Genomic DNA, 23,443 nt, shown 5'->3' with positions numbered 1-23,443 from the left:
GTGTCGTCTCTGCCGCCAAATTTGGTATCATGGGTAAACACAATGAGAGAGAGAGAGGGTGGATTGTGAGCGGAGAGAAAAATGGCGATCTCTTCCACAACGCCGTGGTTTAGCGGGTAACAATAAAGACAGAGAGAGGGTTGAGTGAAACTAATAAAAGTGGGTGCTCTCTTCATGAACACCATGGTATCGAGGGCAAGTACAAATAAAGGCACAGAGAGAGTAGATTGTTATCGGGTTTAAAAGAGGTGGTCTCTCCAACAGCACTGTGGCGTCACGGTAAACTACACTGAGAGTGGAAAAGGGTTGCCTGAGACTGGTTAGAAGAGCATGTGGTCTCTCCCACAATACTTGTTAAACTGATTATTTGACACTGGCACCAGTTGTCAGTTACATAGCCACAAATGTATTTATTCGGTTTAGGCAAAAATCAGACAAAACACCAAACCTACCCCTGAGCGAAAGTCACGCCTGCCTCCAGCTGTATTTCGTTAGAAACTGCGTTGCAAAGATACAGAGGGGGGCATATTTGCTGACACGTGCTAGTTCCATGCCAGCACCTTCTATGGAGTACCCGAAGCCTCATGTACGCCTGCACTGCATGAGGGATTGACGACAGAAAGCCGGACATAAAGAGCACCTAAGATAAAGGAATGCTGTAATCAAGGCTTGCCTCACCTGCTGTTTTGCACGCTTTGTTTCATACGGTCCAGAGAATAAGGCAGCCGCCAGAACGTCATTGCTGGGGCGAAATTGTGACAGCCTCGTCTACACTTCTGGTCATATTCATTGCTCAGGTACTTGCAAGGCATCAAAACATGTGTTATTTCCTATCTGACGCAGTACTTCACATTCAAGAGTACCATCCGCCTGCCACCTGAAAAGGTGCTTTTAATAACTAGCATTGCTCGGGGCTTTTATCTCGCTCTAAGAAGAGGCTCTTCCTCTTTGCCCTATCACTCACCAGTGCACCCTACGCTATCTCCTGTTGCAGCGCTTTTCTAATGCATTTCGCCAGCGAGGCGAAACCGGGGATTGGAGGTCTCGCAAAAGAACTTTAGGTAGGCGGCGACCATTATCTTATTGTCACTGTAAACGGCGGAAGTCAACAACCACTGCTACAAGCCTCCTTCTAAGAACCGGTTCCAAAGAGCGTAAGGAACGCCACCACGTTTTCTCGACATTGCGTTGGTAAAAAAACAACATATTTCTTTGTTGCAACAGCCTTTTCTGCGGCATCACTGCCAGTGGCAGCAAGCGGCAGCGAAGCCCGCAGCGCTCAAACTGTGTTATTTTGTTATCGCAGCTTGGACGACCGCTATCCTCATGGTGATCGTCTTTGTTGTGGGGCTCCCGGCTTCAACTGAATTTCCTGCGCCTGGAATTCTTCGGCGGACGGCTATCTGGTGGCTTCTCCGCTATTTGCATCATCCGTAGACAGGTGTCTCTGCCATCGCGGAACATCGGTATAAAGAGGCGGCAGCGACTACTGTGTCCCATCGGCAGCAAGCGGCACCGAAGCCAGCAACGCTGAAACTCTGTTCTTCTGTTATCCCAGGTTAGTGTTGCATTGTCGAACACTGTTTTCGTATTCCGCCGTCGCTGCTGCCATACCTCACTTATTTTGTGCCTTGTTTTTTTATCTTCCTATGGGTTCAGAGATATGAGATGTTATGAAGGCTTTGCAGGAACTGAAGCAGGCGCTTACTGACCACGATATCACCTCTGCACTAAAGAAAGTGAAGGAAGAGTGTATTGCACTAAGACAAGAAAATAAGGATCTGAGCGCTCAACTGAGTAACACAGAAGACCGGATTGCGGACCTGGAACGCTAGAGCCGATTAAACAATGGCGACATCAAGGAACTGCAGCCAAACCAGTTGAGATGGCTTTGAAGGTTGCGCAGCTGACTGACGTCCCACTATATGAATCCGACATCGACATTGCGCACAGTGTCCCGACATGGAAGGGCAAAGAGGCCAACATGATCATCCGGTTTTGCTCTAGAGCCAAGCGTGACGCGTACCTGGCTGTTGCAAAGAAAACGACTATCACAACTACAAGTCCTGGGATCACAGGACCTGAACAAATTATCTACGTGAGCGAGCACCTCACACCAGAAATGAAACGTTTGCTCGGGGCTGCAATTGAGAAAACAAAGTTCATTAGAAATTTGTGTGGACCGAGAATGGCATCGTCCTTAACCGTAAGACAGATGTCTCCGCTGTTCTTGGAATTTGCTCTCGAGACGACATTTCAAAAATGACATGAGCTATCCCATGATCTCGACATATATTTATTTTTGTCGTACCAAAATGCATGAATGCCCTCTCTTTACTTCCGCTCAAACTGTTTTCTAAGGCTTTATGAAAAAAAATTCTTAAAATATTACACTTCGGCATGCAAAGAGCAATGAAGAAGGCGGACCAGCTTATCTGCTGTTTGCAAAGTCTGTCATCTATTTTTATGTTGTTTTCCCATCGGAAACATGGTATCTGTCTGGCATTGATGGTATGATTATATCTTTATATACTTCATAATTTCTAAATCGCAGCGAAAATTGTGGCGGCGGTGTCGATATGTATGAGGACCAGCTACATGTGTAATGATCTATTTAGCCATAGCATTTAAAACAGTGATATAATAATGCTTACTCTGTGGTCACATCGCCTGACGTTCTCTCTCATGTATCGCCCGTCGCAGGGAAACATAGCCAAGTTATTTGATAGTTTCGAGCACTAGCTTTCTTTTTCTGAGCTGAAAACTACCGATCTTACACAGCAGGTGATTTCAATATCGATATTGGTAGCACTGAACCTTCACAGCTACAAATGGCAACTTTCTTAGAAACAAACAGATTTCCAAACCTTATCAACCAGCCGACCTGTACCACAGTCGCTTGCTCCTCTGTACTAAATCTGATCATTACAAACGACCTAAACAGTTTTTTTATGGGGCGTATCGCGGCTGACATTAGTCAACATCTGCCTGTCTATTCATGCATCGCAAAGGTTTCTTGCCCGCATCCTACCCATGCCATTCGTCGGCAGCTTGTCATTCAGAAGCGACTTGAAGAATTCAAAGAGAATTTCTCACGTAGATTGGATTGCGTGTACAGTGAGGCTTCCCCCGACATTGCCTATTCAAGATTTCTCGGCTTTCTGACTCCGATGTGTAATGACTGCTTGACTATATTTGCGGTCACACAGTGTTCAAAGGAACGCAAACCACTGATGACGCGCCGACTTATTTGTCTTGTGAGCAAGAAACAGAACCTATGCGCAGACTTTATAACAACGAAATCCACAGAACTGCTTGCACGATACAAATATTTCCGTAATAAAGTAAATAAAGAAATCCAGACTGCGGGAAATGAACACTACGCAAATCTCTTTCCGTGACGCCTTGCTAAAAGCCCTAGGGAAAAATATAAGGAAATAAATACACTCTTAAACAAAGAATTATGCAGCCAGTCCACAACAAGTCTCGAAATCGACGGTTTTGTTATCTCAGGAATAGATCTCGCTAATGCTTTCAATGAATACTTAACTGAACCAGACGTTAGTCACAGTTCCAGTGTTCCCGCAGGTACATATCGTTTTTCTGGGTGCAAAAACCTGAGAACCTCTGCTTGTTGAGCCAACGGTCGAACCAGAGGTAAATACGTTCACAATAAGTTACAGAAGTCACATACAATTTCGATGCAGGCAAAATTATAGAGGCCCGTGTACGGTGCAATGTCAGCGTGTGTTTAAGAACCCCAGTTGTTCGAAATTTCCGGAACAGTTCACTACGCGGTCCCTCATAGCCTGAGTCGTTTAGGCACGTTAAACCCGATAAACCAATCCACACCAAACCAAGCACATAGCCTCGACGCTAATAACATCCAGAGCAGGCCCGTTAAATTCGTCCCACCATAGGGCAGTGTTTGACGCCCTTTTATAAATTAGCACTTCAGACACGCGTCTTTCCTGCCGATATGCAACAAGGACAATTACAGGCCTATATCGGTCCGCGCGTACTTTCCAAAGGCTTTCAAAAAGAATTCTACGAAGGCTGCGAAAATTTATTAACAAGCATTCTTTGTGGATCGATTATCAATACGGATTCACAACTAAGAGATCGACAGAACACGCTCTTCTTTTTCAGAAGGAATACGTGCCTAAGTGTTCTGAAAGAAAGTTGCTCGAGGTTGGTATTTTTTTCTACTTCACCAAAGCTTCTAATAATATTAACCATCTTATCCTCTTCGCAAAATCGAAACATTATTGCATTTGCGGTCTACCGCTGAACCTTATATCTTATATAGGCTCGTGATCTCAATGCGTACCAATTGACCGCTACTGCTTCGACATGCTAGCCATAAAAAAGCGTACCCCAGCGTAGCATTCTAGGTCCCTTGCACTCCAACTTATATGAAAACGATATTACTAACTTGTACTACAAAGTGACTTACATCACATACGCGGACGACAAAAGCCTTTTCGTTAGCATCTATAACATCCAATCACTTACTGACAGTGCAAACAAAGCTATATCCGCCTTAGAAACATGGTCACTTAACAATGATCTGAAAATAAATAAGAAAAAAACTGCTGCGTTGCTCTTCTACCCCAAGAGAAAGCACATGCTAAATCCGCCTCCATTTTATCTACGCCATGATACTATCAGATGCGTAGATAGATTGAAACCCCTTGGCAATATAGTTACATTGGCAATGACATGGGATGCCCGTTTAGAATCTATCTGTCTTACCCTTTCTCAATCAATTGGAATTGTCTACCGCCTTAAAAATGTTTTACTCTTGCACTTCAGGATGAATCTGTATTACGCGTTTATCTATTCTTCTTTAATTTACTGTTTTCTTGTGTGGAGAAATAAGACTGTGATGAATATTAACAAACTTTCTATTCTCCGGAAAAGAATGCTGCGTGCTTGAGTCTATCTTGCCTCAGGTTTTAAGCACAACTTTGTCTAATGAACTTAGTACCATGTCGCTGTCTTCCATTCGCGGCCTGTAAATTTAACTGCACTGGTAACTAAAACATCGTTTTTGCTGGAAAGCACCATGCTCGAAAGGATTTTTTTGATAGTATAAGAATGTATTTTTAAAACCTTTATCTCTACAATAGCAAGTGGTATTATCAATATATGACGTGTTCGCCCTAATGGTGCTGTCATGCCGAGTAATTCTGTATCGAAATTTTGTTCCAGTTCTCTACTCCTGAATGCTCATACGTCAGTCAATGTCTCTGTATTTTTTCGTGCATCATGTGCTCCTGCCAACATTCAGGGCGGCGAAAAATGTCAAGCATTGGTGGAACACTGCTTTTTTCTCCCCGTCCCCAATTTTTTCTGTATTGCGCGAAAAACAGGATTAAAGAACTGAATGAATGAATAAGAGTAAAATAAAAATTTAAGTTCATAAAACTAGAGGTGAAAATGAAGTACCACTGATAAATTTACAAAAAAAAAACAAATAGCAAGGAGGAGAATGGCAGCAGCACACCTTTTTGAAACAATGTTTAGGATTTTCAGACACTGGGATTCTGGCAGGAAGTGTGGTTATGCGAAATAAAAAAAATGGAAATACTCAAAGGCGACATTACTTATCACTATGCGTCAATAATCGTTACCAAGCTAGCATATCATTATATAAAATGGTGGCAAAATTTTCAAATTGCGACCATTGCCGCAATAGCGCTTTACTATGTGCTAATCATATCTGTGCTAAACTTCCTGATACATTTGGTGTCGTTCGCCACTCGCCGCGCTGGTTCGGCGTCTACAGCGTTCGGCTGCTGATTCCCTTTTCGCAGCATCGACTCTTGGCGACGGTTCCCGTATTTTGATGGAAGCGAGATGCAAAAGGCGCCCGCGTGCGATGCGATTTCAGCGCACGTTAAAGATCCCCACGTCGTCGAAATTACCGGAGCCCCCCAATGCGTAGTCGCTCATAGCCCAAGCATCGTTTGGAGACTATAAATACCACACACAAGCATACAGTCCAGTTATTTGTTTCCCAGCGTGTTGCATGCGCATTACCCTCTGAACTACCTGTGGAACGCTGGGGAACAAAATAATGAAATAAAAATGAAATCATAAGAAGGCAAGGCAAGGAAAAGTGATTTTTCGTTATTTCGGAAGAAAATTGCTTGACGTGGTTAGTTCTTTCCACCACAAACAGAGTTGACACAACCTGGAGTCCCTTTTGAAAGTAGATGTAGAGAGGATTATTTCTTAGCCTGAACAAATCATTTATAACAGTGCAGCAGTTCCTTCAAAACCATCAACAGCAAACAGCATAAAAAATTAGGAGGATGTGTCAGCATCGCCTTGTGGGCCGATGCGATAGTGCCTTGTCCTCCTTTTTTGTCCTTTTACTCATTGTCTTCATCAATTCTCTTCGACAGCCAATCCATAATCACGTTGCCGATCACGGTCACCGATTACAAAAAAAATTACAGATCACATTACCGATTACCAATCACCAGAAACAATTATCGATTTTCAATCACCACTCATTATCTAGGTTACACTGCACGGCATGCTTCGCCTTTACATACTCATACACATACACACTTTGTTTTCTTCCCGTACAATGAAGCACCATAACGCCGCTTTTTCATTGCGCGCAATAGATGGCGCTGAGTATAACATTTTTATATTTTTTAAATTGCTCATTACACGTCCCAAAAACACGTTACTAAGTCATACACACCACAATGCGTTCACTCTTACATGCTGGAATGAAAGACCCTTCGTGGCCTATGAGGTGGAAATTTTTTGCACCTACCACTGCAGCATAGAACATGCAATGTCCGTTGTCCGCAGGTTTTCTGCTGTAACCAATAGAGTTGTTAATGTGATCAAATGTGCGGGCTTTTCGCATGGGAAGTGGGCATCAGCGTCTTTGTTTCATGCAAGTGTAAAATGATCACATATCTTTTCCAGATACCTAGGTGTTCCTCCCGACAGGTATCAACATAATTATAAGTTTTGGAAGGGGAAAATTCAAGAACTGTCAACGCGTACACAGAAATCGTTGCGAAAGAAACAGTCTTTATTCGCGCGCACAACCATATGTAATGTATACCTTGTTTCAAAAGAGTGCTATTTGTTGCAGGTCCTTTGAGGTTGTCGACTTAGCATTCAAAAGTTTCATCGCCTTTTCGCAGTTTTTTTGGCAGTCCTCATGAGACAGGACTAAACGTGATAAATTTTTCTGTGTTCGAGAAAAGTTGGTCTTTCCTTGCCATACTTGTACCTAAGGCAGGTGGTGTAAATGCTTATGTTTCTTTGGGATCAACGCGATCCTTTTCTGCAGACTTTTGTAGCGCGAGCTACATTACGGTAGCATTTCGAGCCTTCCCCTTGGCTACGCGCCACCCATGGCTGCGCCGCCACGCTGTCACGTGGTGCGGAGCAGCTGCTGGCGGCGCGGAGGCGTGGCTGATCACGTGGTTGGTTACGTGAGCATGTTCCACTCAGCCCGTTGTAGCTATCGCGCCACTGCAGGTTTAACAAGAGCTAAGCCATCACCAATTTTTTATTCAACTGCGACTTTCTTCGTCTTTGCCATAATATGTTATTTCCACTGTAGACGGGATGAGATACAGTGGCAGTAGTTTTTTAAAAGAACTGACCTGTGCTTTCCGGTTTCTAAATGCTCACTTCAGTTTGGAATACCTGTCAAATGTCACGCGTAAGAATTGCTAAAATATTTGCTTGACTGTGTCTGCCCCAAACCAATGTATCGATCTCCGTATAGTGGAGGCCAAGGAGAAAATGTTTTAAAAAATTACGAAAAATGGTGGTACCAGCGGGTGTGAAGACGTTTTTCTTCAAGTTGCACACTGGTGCGTAGCCGGTTAAAACATAGATGGAGGAGAAGGGTGCTGACTGCTTGTTGTGTCACGAATCAGAGCCTATAGAACACGTCTTTATCGGTTGCTTGGGTGCGCTGCTCTTTTGGGACGTGCTCCACCGTACAACAAAGAATTACTTACACTTGACGCCGTATGGGATACAATTCTAGATGTTGAGCTGGATTTTTATACATACGATGTAATTTTTCTTCTTGGTCTGCACAGTATTTGGCGAAGCACGATGGTTGTACGACACTGCGGTGGAGATGCGCGGTCTGTCCGAAATTTCTTCAAAGAATGTATGTTGAAGCGTGAAGTGTACAAGGAGCTATGTTATGGAGACGAAGTTATTGAGTTGATGCGAGAGCTGTGTTCCTTGAAACATTTTTGATTTTCTCAAGTGATTCAAGCGCATGTCCGCTCTTGATGTTTGAGAGTGCAGCGCAGAACAAATGTTTGTTATCTGTTGTAAAGTTTCAAAACAGGCAATAAAGGCAAAAAAGACGCTTCGTGGCCTATGCGATGCGTGCTCGCCTGGAACGTTGAGGAGCTGGGTTCCAGGCGCATTTGGCGTCACTTGTAATAAATTACTTGTATATTCCTATTTTCTATAATCGTGTAGTCTTTCCGACTGAAGAGCGAGTATACCCGGTGTCGGGATGTCAGTAGAACGAGCTCCTTACGCTACCACGTAAACTTCTGTGCCTGCAACAGAAATCTAACCGCTGTCTCGTAGGTTGAGGGACAGTCGCTATCCAATCACGTATACGGATTTAAGAGTGCTTCTCTTAGGCGCCCGCTCCGGCGTTCCTCGGCGCAACCGAGCGAAGGAGCACATCTGGGGATAAAATAGAGGCAACTCAGAGCGCAGTAAGCATGTCGACAAGCTAGTTGGATCGGCATGTTAACTGGTGAAACACGACGTTATACTGACACACAAGCCTGCGCTTTTAGCCCTTATTTTTGTGCGTCTCAATGTAGCGCCCAGTTCCTCAAATTTTCAGAGCGCAGGGGAGAAAGAAAGGCGAGGAGAGCGCGTGGTAGATGGTGGTAGCCGGAAGGAAATCCCGCGGCGGCAAGCCAGGCAAGAATTAAGGAAAAGATTATTCTGGAACACGCACTAAGGCTCGCGCTCCTGCTAGCCTCTCAGCTCACGGTTCTGGTCCAACTCTTCCTGCGACCTTGGTGAAAAGGCATGCGAGGACTCAGGAATCTAGATGGTTCGAGCTCTTTGAGGGGTCAGGAGGAAGCCTCGCCGTCCGCTTGCAGAAATTTCGTGCTTTGTTTTTCGATAGTTGTATACGGATCGCATTCACGCGTCGACAGATTGAATGATGTGCTAACGCCTTCGGAGTGCGCCGATCGTCTCTACCCTCTTCTCCGCAGTCTGTCTGAATCAACTCTTTGTCGAGATTATTATGTTGAAGGGAGCTGTGCCGGCCGTTACCCGTTGGCTTTGGCTTCACCGTTTTAATTACCATGTGGGGATGCGTCTATCTCTCGTTTGCGACATTTGTACTCCAACAGTGATGGGTGATGATTTATGGAATAGCCTAACAGCAAATAGCGAGCAATATTGTTTGTATAGTGAACAACTAGGCGCGCGGTTTTTGATCAATCTTTTGAAACTTATGGCATCATGAGGACAAGAGCCTTGTTATACGGCGATTAAGTTCGTGAACTGCGCTGCGTAACTCATTGAATTTTAAGAAAAAGCAACATGCCCATGTCAGGGGGCGAATTTGATGTTATTCCCCATGATTGACACTAGCCCGAGTTGATAACATTGCTTGATTTGTTTTCACGTGACTGAAGCTGCAATGTTATTTGTAGACGTTTCCGGTGAGGATTCTTCTGAGGAGAGGCTCAGCTATAAGCTCAGTGGTGGCGGATCCCTGTGCGCGCTGCCGAAACCTAAAGCCATATCCGCCTCTTTTCGGCATTGTGTGTGCCGTCTACAGTGCCCTATTGTTTAAATACCGCAGGAGCTGAGCTTGCATTTCCGAGAAGTGCAATTGTCAAGAATTGTTTTTTCCGGCTTAGCATTCATTGTACGCATTATGTACAGGAACTATCCATATATATAAGTTACTTACAAAACAGCCAACCAGAGGCTGGGCTGTAGCAACTTAACACCAAACACAACGCACACAAGTAAACAAAACTAACAATGTTGAGGGGTTGTCGTGGAAAGTCGCTACTAACACTGTCAGAATAAACACACAAGTATTTTTACAGGAGCAGGTTTTCTTGTGTTTTCAGGCAAACAATACAAAGGCGCAGTAATAATAATATGTGAATTTGTAATGAAGATTACAAAAATCAGCCAAAATAAGGATCTCAAAAATAAAAAAAATTTACTAAGGGCATTACGGAACACTGCTTTTCTTGTGTTTTATCTGCTCATGATTTTTAAGACTACGCTTTTCTTGGTATGGCTTTGGCCATGAGTCACACTGGGGTGACTTTTCAGTGAGAATTTCGTCGAGTGAGGATTCCACGTTTTCACTTGTACAGTGTGGGTTCGCCTGAGGAGAGGCTCAGCTATAAGCTCAACGGCGGCGGGTCGATGTGAGTTCTGCCGAAGCCTAAATCCACATCCGCCTCCATTCGGCATTGTGTGTTCCGTCTGCAGTGGCCTATCGTTGAAATACCGCAGGAGCTGAGCTTGCATTACCGAGAAGTGCAATCGTTGGGCATTGTTTTTTCCAGCTTAGCATTCATTGTACGCATTATGTACAGAAACGATTCATATACACGCTTTACTTACAAAACATCCAACCACAGGATGGGCTGTAGCAACTTAACACAAAACGCAGCACAAAACACAACACACACACACACACACACACACACATGTAAACACAACTAACAAAGTTTCAAGGTGGCTGGGAAAGACACGTCAATAATGAAAACAATTTTTGTTTGAAAGTCACATTCATTGTAAGTTTCTTTCAGCTGGAGCATCTTTGGCTAAAACATGCTCTGCGTAAGCGACAGCCTCAGTAATCTGGTTCAACATGCGCATTTTCAGACGCGACTTCAAAGTGGTGGCACAAGCGAAGGAAGGTTATATTCTCCGTGGTGATGGCGCCGTTTGTTGCGGTGGCCGACACTACTTTCTCCGCACCAAATAGAGCTCTATAGAGCCGGCAAGGGCGAAACCTACTTCCCGGCTGTCGACGTTGCGGTTTTATGGCAATTCGACCAGAACTGACTGTCGCAAAAAGGGCCCCTTTTTTCGCTTAGACAGTCATGAATTTCAGTTACCTTCGCCAGATGTGCATAACTACTCAAGAGCTTGAGCTAAGATTATCGCCTTCTAGTGCAGACACCGGTGTTAAAGAAGCAGTGCCCGTGCTGTGCTCGTTTTAATTCCTTTATTATAGCCACCCTCAAACATATGAAGGCATGAGCGCCTGGCCGGCGCCAATGGAGCAAGTCCACCTGAAATGCTTAATGATGAGGAACGTTCTACAGCGCAGCTCTGAGGCCCACATTTCTTGGCTAGCGGGCTCTCGTCATTGTCAGCATAATCGCTAGAACAATGCGAAGCACACGGTGAAAGATGGAATCAGGCGAAATCACAAGTGAAACGCACCTCAGGAGTGCCTCAGCCCATACAACACCCTAGCAGAGAGATGTAGAATAAATCATATGTGCTTATCCTAAATCGGGAAGCTATCTTGTCCAGACACAGTTTACCAGCGGAGTCATAGTTACTATTTATAAACAGGAGGGCAGCAGCTGGACGCGACGTACTGTGAGAAGTTCAGCGCAGGCGTGCTTTTGCTAACCTATCTAGTTCATGTTTTTGGTCGTGCTCACAGCCTGGCGTTCACGCCGTACTCTCATATCTCAACATGGAGCTCAGTGAAAAACTGTCGTTGTTGCGTGCATTAGAGAGAAACGCAATTGTCAGTCCGTTTTTTTCTGTTCCAGTCGCCATGTGCGCTGATTGTGAGGAACTTTATTCTTCTGTGAAGCACTTTCTGCGAAGTCCAGAAAGTCCTCTTCGGTGTGACGGTCAGAAAATATTCTCGGGCTGTATTGAAGCTTAAAATACTGGAAACCTAATCTCAAATTGAAATCTAGAGAGCGAGAGAGAGAAAACAGAAGAACGGAAAGGCAGGGAAGTCAACCATGGAGACAAGGCCCTAATCTGCGCGTTGAGCACATGCTCTTGTTCGTGGTTCTGTTTTACATCTCCGAAAAGGAGTTATTTTTGTCGCTGAGTAGGCTAGAAAAATTTCGAATGTACAAGCCCGAAGTCGGTTATCTTACCTGCACAGTACATAACATGACGGAGCCCTTGCGTCGACGCCCGGAACATTGCCTGTGCGCAGCAGTAGAAGAAGGAACTGCGAAAGCCCAGTCTACATTGATTGCCGGAGACGGTGGCAAGAGGAAGGTAGGAACTGATAATGCCCACCTCGGCAACATCAGGTTCAGCAGCCACGTTATCACGGAAACTAAAATTGGTGGCACTCAAGAGTACCGCGACCCGGGCTCTTAGAGCAGCAGGCTGCCAGCGTCGTTAGCAGCTACACGGCTCTCATTTCGGTAATATTTGAATAAGCTGTTCTTGTCATCTTTGCAACAATATTCTGTGCGTTGTAAAGTGGGTGACTGTCATCATAACTTTCCGGTGTCCTGTGCATTTGGTGAGGTGAAGGATTTGACTAATTATTTCGCTTTAGAGATGCTCGAAATCTTCTTAAGTTTGAACTTTTTCTTCAGTCTAGTTGAAACATCATCAATACAAAGAAATGAGCTTGAGCAGGGCATGTAATGCGAAGGCAAGATAACCGCTGGTCCTTAAGGGTAACGGAGTGGATTTCAAGAGGAGGCAAGCGTAGCAGGGGGTAGCAGATGATTGGATGGGCGGTTGAGATTAAGAAGTTTGCCGTCATATGGTGGGCGCAACTGGCAAAGGATAGGGTGAATTGGAGGGAGTGTAGTGGGTTCAGTCAGGCTGATGATGATGATGATATCTAAAAACCTATTTACGCTTAAATTACAAGTTAGGGAATGCCGTAAGCGTCAGTGAAGTTTTTGCGCGTGCCGGAACTTGATATTACCGAGCTGCAAAACATCTACAGGATGTTTCAGGGAAGAATTAGGAGATCAGAAAGTTGGGCTTATTGGTTGACATCCATACTGAAATATGGTTTTGTGCACAAACGCTTCGACAAAACAATAATTTTATTCAGGCACAGGAATCAACTCATGCAACCCTTTCATATGAGTATCAGTGGAGATAGACGTGTATATCAGAGTTCCGACCGCTTTTTTGATAGGGAGTTTCGGTTTCTGGCCAACTCTCTCGGGTACACGGGGTGACACGTTCGGGATGATAGGCTTGCGCATTTTGATTTTTTTATGATAGTCTTGTTTTGATTTCCCTATAGTAATGTGTGCGTCTCTTTGCAATAAACTTCAGTCGTCAGTTATCGCTCATCCTCGTCTTATCTCGGCTTTGTCCTCGTTTTTCTGCGCAGAAACATTGTTTAGTTTAAGGGAAGACTTCACTTGTCAGAAATTTCTTTTCGGGTAAAAATATATCTTATGCTGCATGGTATTACCAGTGTTTTGAGATACTGAAAAACCAGTGAATTATTTTGAGGAGTAAGCTGGTTAACTAATTTGTTATAATTAACTCTAACTGTAACAGGTATGGAGGCGAAACGCGAAAGGCACCCGTGTGCTATGCAATCTCTGCACTTTAAAGACCCCCAGGTGGTCGAAATTATTCCGTAGCCCTCCGATAGAGCACCTATTTCTCTATTTCGTGTTTTACACCCACCTTGCTTCCTTCCCTTAAGGAGAGGTTTGGGTGACCACCGAGATATGTGAGATAGTTAGTGTGCTATGTCCTTAGCATAAAAACCAATTTTAACTTTTTTTATAACTAGCCACCTGGTTACAAATCGACTTTGTAGCTGGTTCTTAGTAATAGCGATATCAGTTTTTAGAATTTCGAAAACGCAATTATCCTCGGCTTGGTGGCTCGATAAAGTTTGACTACATCGTGCCAAATTACATGTACTTTCGAACAGCATGCAGGCAAACCTGTGCTTACAGTCCGCGTATCTAGTCAAAAAAGTCTAAATTTGTCGAGCCAAAGCGTCAAGGGTGATCGCGTTTTCTTATTTATAAAACTGATATGGCTATTACGAACGATTGGCTACGAATACCTGATTTCGAATAGGCGCCTGTCTCTGATAGTTAAAAAGTTAAGTTAGCTGACCAGCGTACTACATAAAACGATTCACCGGTTTTATGGGGTCTGGAACACTGGTATACTATGCTGAAAATCCCTGTATTTTTACCTCAACACACCTATTTTTGAGAATTGCTTAGTCGTCCTTGAAGCAACCTGTATATATTTACTGTCATTGAGTTGGAGAAAATAATTTATCAATTAGTCATTCTATTACTTCGTGATCTATTGTTCATTTTGTTCGGCAACGACCCTTAGCACACTTATCCAGGCCAAACTCGAATCGCAACTCTGCCATAATGAAGAATGCTGCTTTTTTTTTTGCTAAAGGCGAAATTTCGGTCAACAATTACTTATAAAATTCAGTTGTTTTTTTCGGAACCGCAGCGGTGGCCAAGTGGTTGAGCATCCGCCTCGTATGCGGGAGGTGCGGGGTTCGATCCCCAGTGCCGCCGGGTACCCACCGGTGACACAATAGGTACAAGCTTTCCCCTTGTCTGGTGCTCGGCTTATTTAGGGTGAAATGCTTGGGAAATGGGTCTCTGACCCCACCTTGAGAAAAAGAAAAATACCTTGTGACATGGCGCTCTTTGGCCATAGCTGCCCTTGCGCCATAAAAATCCATCATCATCATCAGTTTTTTTTCATTGCAGCTAGGGTAAAATTTTCTTTCAACGTTTAGATGACGGGCAAGTAAACATATCATCCTTCATAGTTGTGAGGATGATATTGCGATGACTAACAAATTAAAAGTCGATTTGCTTTTAAAATGCAGCAAATGGTGTTGCTGTTTTTGTTACTTCGTCTGTGAAATGCAATCAGCAGTTATGCCACTGAGTTTTATTAACGATACTGTAATTATTATTTCTCTAGAAGTACTAAATCACAGGTATTACATCCATTTAAGTTTTAGCCAACGGGCAGTATGTAATGGTGCCTCCTCTCCAAGATATCTTGAGCAGGAATGTTAACTTCGCTGCCAACATTCACTCCATAGGCAATTCAATTTTCATCAGATTTTAACAATTGAAGCCAAAAACATGTCGTATCAGCTGAAACCAACACTGTTGTCCCTTTGAACCTTTCTAATACCCCTGTCACACGGACACAGTAAAGGTACTTTGAACTAATGCTCCATTACTCTAAGGACGAACGCGCGCTGCCACACGGACGCGCCAAAGGACACCTAGCTCAAAGGAGCTTCGAAACAAGGCAGCTCGAGTTCGTCCTTTGAGGCTTCAAGGGAGTACTCTCTCTCCCAGCGAGTTAACAGCATAAATAAATTGAGAAAAGAAACGTTCAATTTTAATTTTATAAATTCACTTCATAAGATTAGTGGTGTTTTAAAATATAAAATCATTTGTTTTGTGGCAGTCTCACCACGCCATACTCTCGTTCCAGATATACGAGCGTCACGGTAGCCACGGCTCAGTGTGGCCAGCACTGTGATGTTATGCTCTGTACTTGGAAAATCATGTCATTATTGCAGTTAAAATTGCGTTGCTTTAACATAATACGGTTATAAAACTAATTTACTAAAAAAAATGCGACATTTCTGTATTTACATCTACAGTGAGGTTTGCAATTTTAATAACGCTTCTCGCCGATGAGGGCGCTAAAAACTTCTTGCGAAGGTCGTTACGCGAACCGTGTAGCACGGACGAACTCCCTTGAAGTAGTGCTCCTTTGGGAGCGTAAAGGAGCATTAGTTCAAAGTGCCTTTAGAGTGCCCGTGTGACCGGGGTATTAGACTGCGACAGAACACTGAACATTTAGTGTTTGCTTACTGCACACGGTTGTGCCCTAAATTACCGGAGAAAATCCAAGCTACGTGCGAGCTTTTTTCTTGGTACGGGGGCCGGCTCTCCCCGCGTTCCTTCAACTAAATAGGTTTAGGTTTTAGGCTTATGGGGGTTTAATGTCCCAAAGCGACTCGGGCTATGAGGGACGTCGTAGTGAAGGTCTACGGAAATTTCACAACCACCAGGGGTTCTTAAGCGTGCACTGACATCGCACAGTACACGGGCCTCAAGAATTTCGCCTCCATCGAAATTCGACCGCCGCGGCCGGAATTGAACCCGCGTCTTTCGGGCCAGAAGCCGAGCGCCGTAACCACTCAGCCACCGCGGCGACTCCTTCAACTCAATAGGTGATATAAAATTTACACACAGTTAACAGGGACTTAGTATAATTAACGTTGCTATGAATGGCTTGTTTCTCGTTCTATAAACCAAAGAGTTTCAATCAGTCAGGTAACTGCGGGCCAAGCCGAACATTTAAAAATTAAGCCATACCAAAGCCTTATTGGGCTCGTATGGCTGCTCCTGTCCGGCAGCGTAAAGCAGCTTGCCATCCTTTACTTACATAAAAAAGGTAAATATAAAAATTCAAAGATAAAATTTGCACACAAAGAACGATATCCACATCGCAACGTTCACCGCTAATTAGAAAACGGGCTGGGTGCATCAAACGACATCAACACCAACCATGCGGGCACGCATCCAAAGAGGGCGTGAGGGGCCCAGGTCCTTCCACGATATCTCGTTTAACCCCCCCCCCCCCCCCGCACCAGGCGTGTTCTTTTTATTTATTTATCTGTGAGGATAAATGTACCGCACGACATAAAACGTGATGTCCTTAACGACCGTTATAATACGTTACAAAAAGCATGAAGTCCGGTTGTGTGTAAAAACTAACATATTCTTTGTGCGTAAATGTTTTTGTAAGCCACAAGGGGAAATTCGAGTCATTGTTTGAAGACAGGTCTGCCTCTTGAAGAAAGCGAGCGCGCACCAGAGATGTTCTTGGGCATGTCCATAGTTGGTGGTGGACAGTGGTGACAGAGGCGGGTGCTTCGCGGTGAGTTCATTTTTCTGGCGCAGGAATCTTCTCATCTCGTCACTGGTGGCAAAGTGCAGGCGTTAAGGCCACTACGACCCGCAGCCGCCTCGGGGAGACCTCCTCCACCCGTGATAAATTAGGGGGAAGGGGGTAGGTACACGGGGGAATAAGAGCACGTGTACGCTGCCTGAGGGAGGCTGAAGATGCTAAATCTATCAGAAGTGGATCTGGGGGCAAAGAGGCAAGGGGAGTTTGTATAAAGTCCGATAAAAAAGATATCATGTCCGGTAGGATGCTATCGACATCTGTATGAGCTTGAACCGAGTGGATGAGTGTAGGCACCGATTAAGATTGACAAGCAGCATGTATGGCCGGGGAAACCCATAGGGTGCCACGGACTCTCTTTAGATGTTTCAGAGCTTCTTGTCAATGAGTAAATAGGTGCACCTGGTTATTAGGAGGGTCATCAGGTAAAACTGCTATTGCATTTAAAATCGCTTACATCTGTGTAAAAGATGCAGCCATCATGTTGACAAGAAAAAGCTGCTGATAACGGCGGAGAGAACTAAGACTTCTTATGACGATCAGGCTCGTTTGATGTAATGTGACAGTAGTCCTGTGGAGGTGGTTGAGGCTCGAACATCGGACGAAGAGAAACTTTCCGTTGCTCTACTGTTTTGTCTCTGGGAAATCAAATTTTCCAGAGTGTTGAGCTGTGCGTTGTCCTGCAGCAGACAAATAAGATATCTCGGGGTAGGCCAGTAATGATTCTCATGGCTTCGTGGTTGTGCTTCCAGTGTAGAACACTATCATTTCTTAAGTTGTCGAAGCTGAGCCTGGTATAGGAGCCGAGATTGAAAGACAGTACGAAGAAGTCGATGACCTGTTCCTGAGTGGGCACCTCCTGAGCGATTGGCTTGAGTCAAATTCTTTTTCCAGTCATTGCTAACACGGGTTTCGTAAATCACTCTCATGCGAGACGTAGCTTCTATGTTTCACACAAGATCTACGTTTAATTCTTGATCGAGGTCCCATTGCTGACTGTTTATCACTCGATTTAACCAAAACCATTGAAGAAGCTTCTCACCAATTAATACTTTTTAAATTCTAAAAATCTCAGTCTCGACCCTATCATAATTTTGTGGCTTCAGTCTTTCCTGACTAATCATTCTCAGTACGCGACTGCTAATAAATCCAACTCTCGTTTCTCTCGATATGGCTCAGGCGTTACCCAGGGTTGTAACCTAGGAGGCCTAGTTTTTCGTATTTCTATTAATGATTTGCCTAAAACATTGCTTCTTCTATATGTCTTTTTGCCGACGATTGTGTTATTTACCCGGAAATTAACAGTGACTCTGACATTTCTGCCTTTTGATCTGGTATTAACCATATTTTGGAATCCGGTAAATTATGGTACAGGGAACTTAACGTTAATAAGTGTAAAGTTGTGCGCGTTCCTCGGCGTAACACTGGAATAGCCACTTACGACCTCAATAATGCTCCTCTTGAAACTGTGTCTTCGCATAATTACCTTGGTGTGCTCAAACCTTCTAATCTTTCTTGGTATTTGCATGTGGGAATTTATTATTAACAATGTAACGGGGGATTTGTTACGAGGTACTGGGGCGACGGGAACGGCAACGGCAGCAGTCTGGGATCAGATCGGCAAAAGACACACAAGCGTAGCGCGGGCAAAAACTCTCGAGAACACTGTCACCTCGTCTTCGTCTTTTCAAATCATCAGACGCCTCTTCTTCTTTAGCCTTACAATCACCCCGGGGACAAGAGGAGCCATCCTGGCGACTTAGGATGATGGCAAGACGGCGGGGTCGTAGTAGGGCTTGAGGCGCTGGACATGAACGGTCTCCCGTCCTCGGCGGCGGAGATCAGGAGACGGCGTGAGGGGTTCCACGATATAATTAACCGGAGAGGTGCGCTCCAGCACACGGTAGGGACCATGGTACTTCGCAAGAAATTTTGAGGAGAGACCGGGAGTTCCTGAAGGGATCCAGAGCCACACAAGTGCACCAGAAGTGTAGTTCGGTGGGGTTTGGTCTTGGTCGAGGCGGGAGCGCTGGCGATGCTGGGTGTCAGTGGTGAGTGACCGGGCAATTTGGCGGCAGGCTTCGGCGTGTTGCGCGGCGTCGGAAACAGGCCGATATTCGGATTCATCAGGGCGGTAAGGGAGGATAGTGTCGATAGTAGCAGAGGGTTGGCGGCCGTAAAGTAGGAAGAAAGGAGAGAATCCGGTGGTAGACTGCGTAGCGGTATTGTACGCATAAGTAACGTACGGAAGGACGAGATCCCAATTCGTGTGGTCAGAAGCGACGTACTTGGAGAGCATGTCTCCGAGTGTGCGGTTAAATCGCTCAGTGAGGCCATTGGTCTGCGGATGATAGGCGGTGGTAGTTCGGTGAATCGTGTTGCACTCTTTGAGAAGCGCCTTCACCACCTCAGATAAGAACACGCGGCCTCGGTCACTGAGCAGTTCACGAGGTGCACCGTGGCGAAGGATGAATCGGTGCAAAATGAAGCAGGCGACGTCCGTCGCTGTGGCAGCCGGAAGGGCAGCAGTTTCGGCATATCGTGTAAGGTGATCCACCGCTACTATAGCCCAACGGTTGCCGTCTGCAGTGTATGGAAGCGGACCGTATAAATCAATGCCAACGCGGTCGAACGGGCGTGGAGGGCATGGTAACGGCTGCAGCTCAGCAGCAGAACGATGGTGAGGTGTCTTGCGACGTTGGCAGGGAAAGCATGCGCGCACGTACTTCATGATAAAGGTGTACATTCCGCGCCAGTAGTAGCGCAGCCGTATGCGGGTGTAGGTCTTGAAAACGCCCGCGTGACCGCTGTGGGGGGCAGCATAGAAGTATGCGCATATCTCCGAGCGTAAGTGACGTGGAATAACGAGCAGCCACTTGCGACCTTCGGAGTTGTAGTTACGGCGATAAAGTAGGGTGTCACGGATCGCAAAATGGGCAGCTTGGCGGCGGAGCGCACGTGACGGTGAAGCAGCCGTCGGGTTGGCGAGAAAGTCGAGAAGGGAAGCGATCCAGGGATCCATGCGTTGCGCTGAAGGCATGTCGCTGAGGCGAAGCAAGGGCAGAGAAGCGTCGGAGGTGGAAAGGCTGGCGATCTCGGCTGGAAGGGGGCAGCGTGACAGTGCATCGGCGTCTTGATGCTTGCGGCCGGTGCGATACACGACGCGGATATCATATTCTTGCAAGCGAAGGGCCCACCTAGCGAGGCGGCCGGAGGGGTCTTTCAGGTTGCAAAGCCAACAGAGCGCATGGTGGTCGGTCACAACGTCAAAAGGGCGCCCATAAATGTACGGTCGAAACTTCGCGAGGGCCCATACAATCGCCAAACACTCTTTTTCAGTTACGGAGTAGTTGCGTTCTGCTGGTGTGAGTGTGCGGCTAGCATAAGCAACGACGTATTCGTCAAAGCCAGGTTTTCGTTGGGCGAGGACAGCGCCGAGGCCAACACCGCTGGCGTCCGTGTGAACTTCGGTAGGAGCGGCCGAGTCGAAATGGCGCAGAATGGGCGGCGCCGTGAGGAGACGGCGCAAGGTGGTGTATGCGTCGTCGCACGCTGGAGACCACAGTGATAAATCCGCACTTCCAGACAGCAGTTGAGTCAAAGGCGCAGCAATGGACGCAAAGTTGCGAATAAACCGGCGGAAATATGAGCACAAACCCAGGAAGCTGCGCAGGTCTTTGATGGAGGTAGGTTTGGGAAAGTCAACCACAGCACGAAGTTTCGCTGGGTCGGGACTGACGCCCTGCTTAGAGACAACATGACCTAAGATGGTTAATTGACGAGCGGCAAAACGGCATTTTTTTAAGTTCAGCTGCAGGCCGGTGTCAGAGAGGCAGGTCAAGACGTGCTTCAAACGGGAGAGGTGGGTGTCAAAGTCCGGGGAAAAGACCACAATGTCGTCGAGGTAGCAAAGGCATGTCTTCCACTTAAGTCCGCGCAAAATGGTGTCCATCATCCTCTCAAAAGTCGCGGGGGCGTTACAAAGCCCGAAGGGCATCACCGTAAATTCATACAAGCCATCCGGTGTCACAAAGGCGGTTTTGGGGCGATCGGCTTCTTTCATAGGAACTTGCCAGTACCCGGAACGCAAATCAAGAGATGAAAAGAGTTCGGCCCCTTGCAAACAGTCCAGAGCGTCGTCTATGCGCGGGAGGGGATAGACATCTTTGCGCGTAATCTTATTAAGGCGGCGGTAATCTACACAGAAGCGTATGGAGCCATCCTTCTTTTTGACGAGCACCACAGGCGACGCCCATGGGCTGCTTGAGGGCTGAATGACGCCGCTCTGGAGCATCTTGTCGACTTGGTCTTCAATAACTTGGCGCTCGGCGACAGACACACGATAGGGACGTTGTCGCAGCGGTGCGTGGTCACCTGTGTCGATGGCATGGGTGACAGTGGAAGTTTGGCCCAAGGAACGTTGATGTGAGTCAAATGATGAGCGAAACTGATTAAGTAAAGTGAGAAGCTGTGCCCTTTGCGGCGCTGGAAGGTTGTCGTCGATGGAGCGAAGGAATGCTTCGGTTGAGGAGGGATCGGGCGCAGCAGTAGGTGGGCTGAGTGCGGCTATGGAGAGGTGCGGCGCGTCGTCCGTCTCTTCGCGGATGAGCAGAGACGCGAATGGTTGTACCGTGCCGAGACATTCACCTAGGCGCAAGGCGTTGGGGAACGAGAATGGGTTAGACACGAACAGTACGGAGAGGCCAGCGGATATAGTCAGTACAGCGTATGGCAGAGGCAGACACTTGCGGTGCAGAAAGATAGGGGACGGAGTGAAGAGGACAGTGTGGTCGCGAAGAGGGCCGCAAGAGAGGGGTACGAGGACTGAAGAGCAGGGAGGCAGGTCAATGTCTTCGGCAACTAGGGCCTTAACACAGGCACCAGGAGGGGCAGTGTCCAAGACAGCTTCGGGCAGGTGAGAGAACTCGACTTCAGCTCGAGCACAATCGATGATAGCAGCATGGCGCGATAGGAAATCCCAGCCCAGGATAACAGCATGAGAACAGCAGGGCAGTACGACGAATTCGACGGCATAAATGGTCCCCTGGATTACAACGCGAGCGGTACACGCTGCTGACGGCTGGATGTTCTGAGCGCTGGCGGTGCGCAGTGAGAGTCCAGCAATTGGCGTCCTTACTTTTCTTAAAGAACTACACAGCTTTGCGTCCATGACGGAAACGGCAGCACCAGTGTCGACAAGCGCCATGACAGAAACGCCGTCGACGGAAATTTCAATGAGGTTAGCGGCTGACGGATGAGGCCTTTCGAAGTTCGTTGTGGACGCAGTTCTCGCCTCAGGAACTGCGGCGCCTAGTTTTCCTCCTGGTTAGCGGTGGGGCGACGTCGCATAGGCGAAATAGACCGGCGTCGTGGAGAAGAGGGCCGGCGGCTGGAGAGGGTAGAACGGTCCGGCGAGGAAGTACGACTTTGCGGCGGCGCAGCTGGTACAGAGTACTGACTCGGTGGGGGCCAGTACCCAGGAGCTTGGGGAGGAATTTCCGCGTCCGGGAGACGACGGCGGCAATGCCGAGCTACATGACCTGGGAGACCACAAAAGAAGCAAATCGGCCGATTGTCCGTTGTGCGCCAGGAATCGCTGACCCTTGGAGTAGGTCGTCGGTAAGCCACTGGCCCTCTCAAATGCGCCGGAGGCGCACTATAGATTGGCGGCTGCGGTCTTGCTACGACATCGGCATATGTCACTGGAGCCGCGACAGGAGGCGGTCTCGCGACGGCTTCGGCATATGTGAGCGGAGCCGCCACAGGTTGTGGTCTGGCGACAACGTCAGCGTATGTCAGCGGAACCGTGACAGGTGGTGACGGATGAGCCGGTGGAAGAGCCTCAGCAACTTGCTCTTGAATTGTATGTCGGAGCGCTGGAGTCAGATATGATGGTCGGTCGTGAGCGCTCGGCAGAAAGGAAAGTTGACGTGCCACTTCTTCCCGCACGAAGTCTTTAATCTGCTGTAGCAGCGAGGGGTCAGGAGCAGGCGTGAGCCCAGCGAGCGACTCAACCTGCTGTGGCCGCTGGCGTGTCAGAATCCGCTGCTTGCGCAACTGCTCAAAGCTTTCACACAGCGTGACGACTTCAGCAACGGTACGCAAGTCGCGCGCTAGAAGCATCTGAAAAGCGTCGTCATCGATGCCTTTCAAGATGTGTTGGATCTTGTCGGCTTCCGACATACGAGCGTTGACCCGCTTGCACAAGTCGACGACATCTTCAATATAGCTAGTGAAGCTTTCACTAGCCTGCTGAGATCGTTCACGCAATCGCTGTTCGGCTCGGAGTTGCCTGACAGCCGGTCGACCAAATACGTCTGCAAATTTAGTCTTAAAAATGGACCAGGTTTGAATATCTGCCTCATGGTTGCGATACCAGAGGTTAGCCACACCGGCGAGATAAAAGATCACGTTGTTTAGCTTCGTCACATCGTCCCATTTGTTGTATACGCTCACCCGCTCGTAC

The 23,443-nt window shown here is 46.7% G+C and overlaps 1 protein-coding gene across 1 annotated transcript in view; it reads left to right on the top strand.

Moving 5' to 3' along the window:
- The first annotated feature begins 1,311 nt into the window (after window positions 1-1,311).
- LOC144106614 (uncharacterized) overlaps window positions 1,312-23,443 on the top strand; it is a 57,685-nt gene continuing 35,553 nt past the window's right edge. Inside the window, exon 1 of the mRNA XM_077639461.1 lies at window positions 1,312-1,558. The gene's annotated coding sequence lies outside the window, so the exon portion shown is untranslated. The remainder of the gene's footprint in view (window positions 1,559-23,443) is intronic.

Source organism: Amblyomma americanum, chromosome 10 (genome assembly GCF_052857255.1).
Source record: "Amblyomma americanum isolate KBUSLIRL-KWMA chromosome 10, ASM5285725v1, whole genome shotgun sequence".
Classification (NCBI taxonomy): domain Eukaryota; kingdom Metazoa; phylum Arthropoda; class Arachnida; order Ixodida; family Ixodidae; genus Amblyomma; species Amblyomma americanum.
The sequence above is the reverse complement of the archived record's forward strand: the minus strand, read 5'-3'. Positions and strand labels throughout refer to the sequence as shown.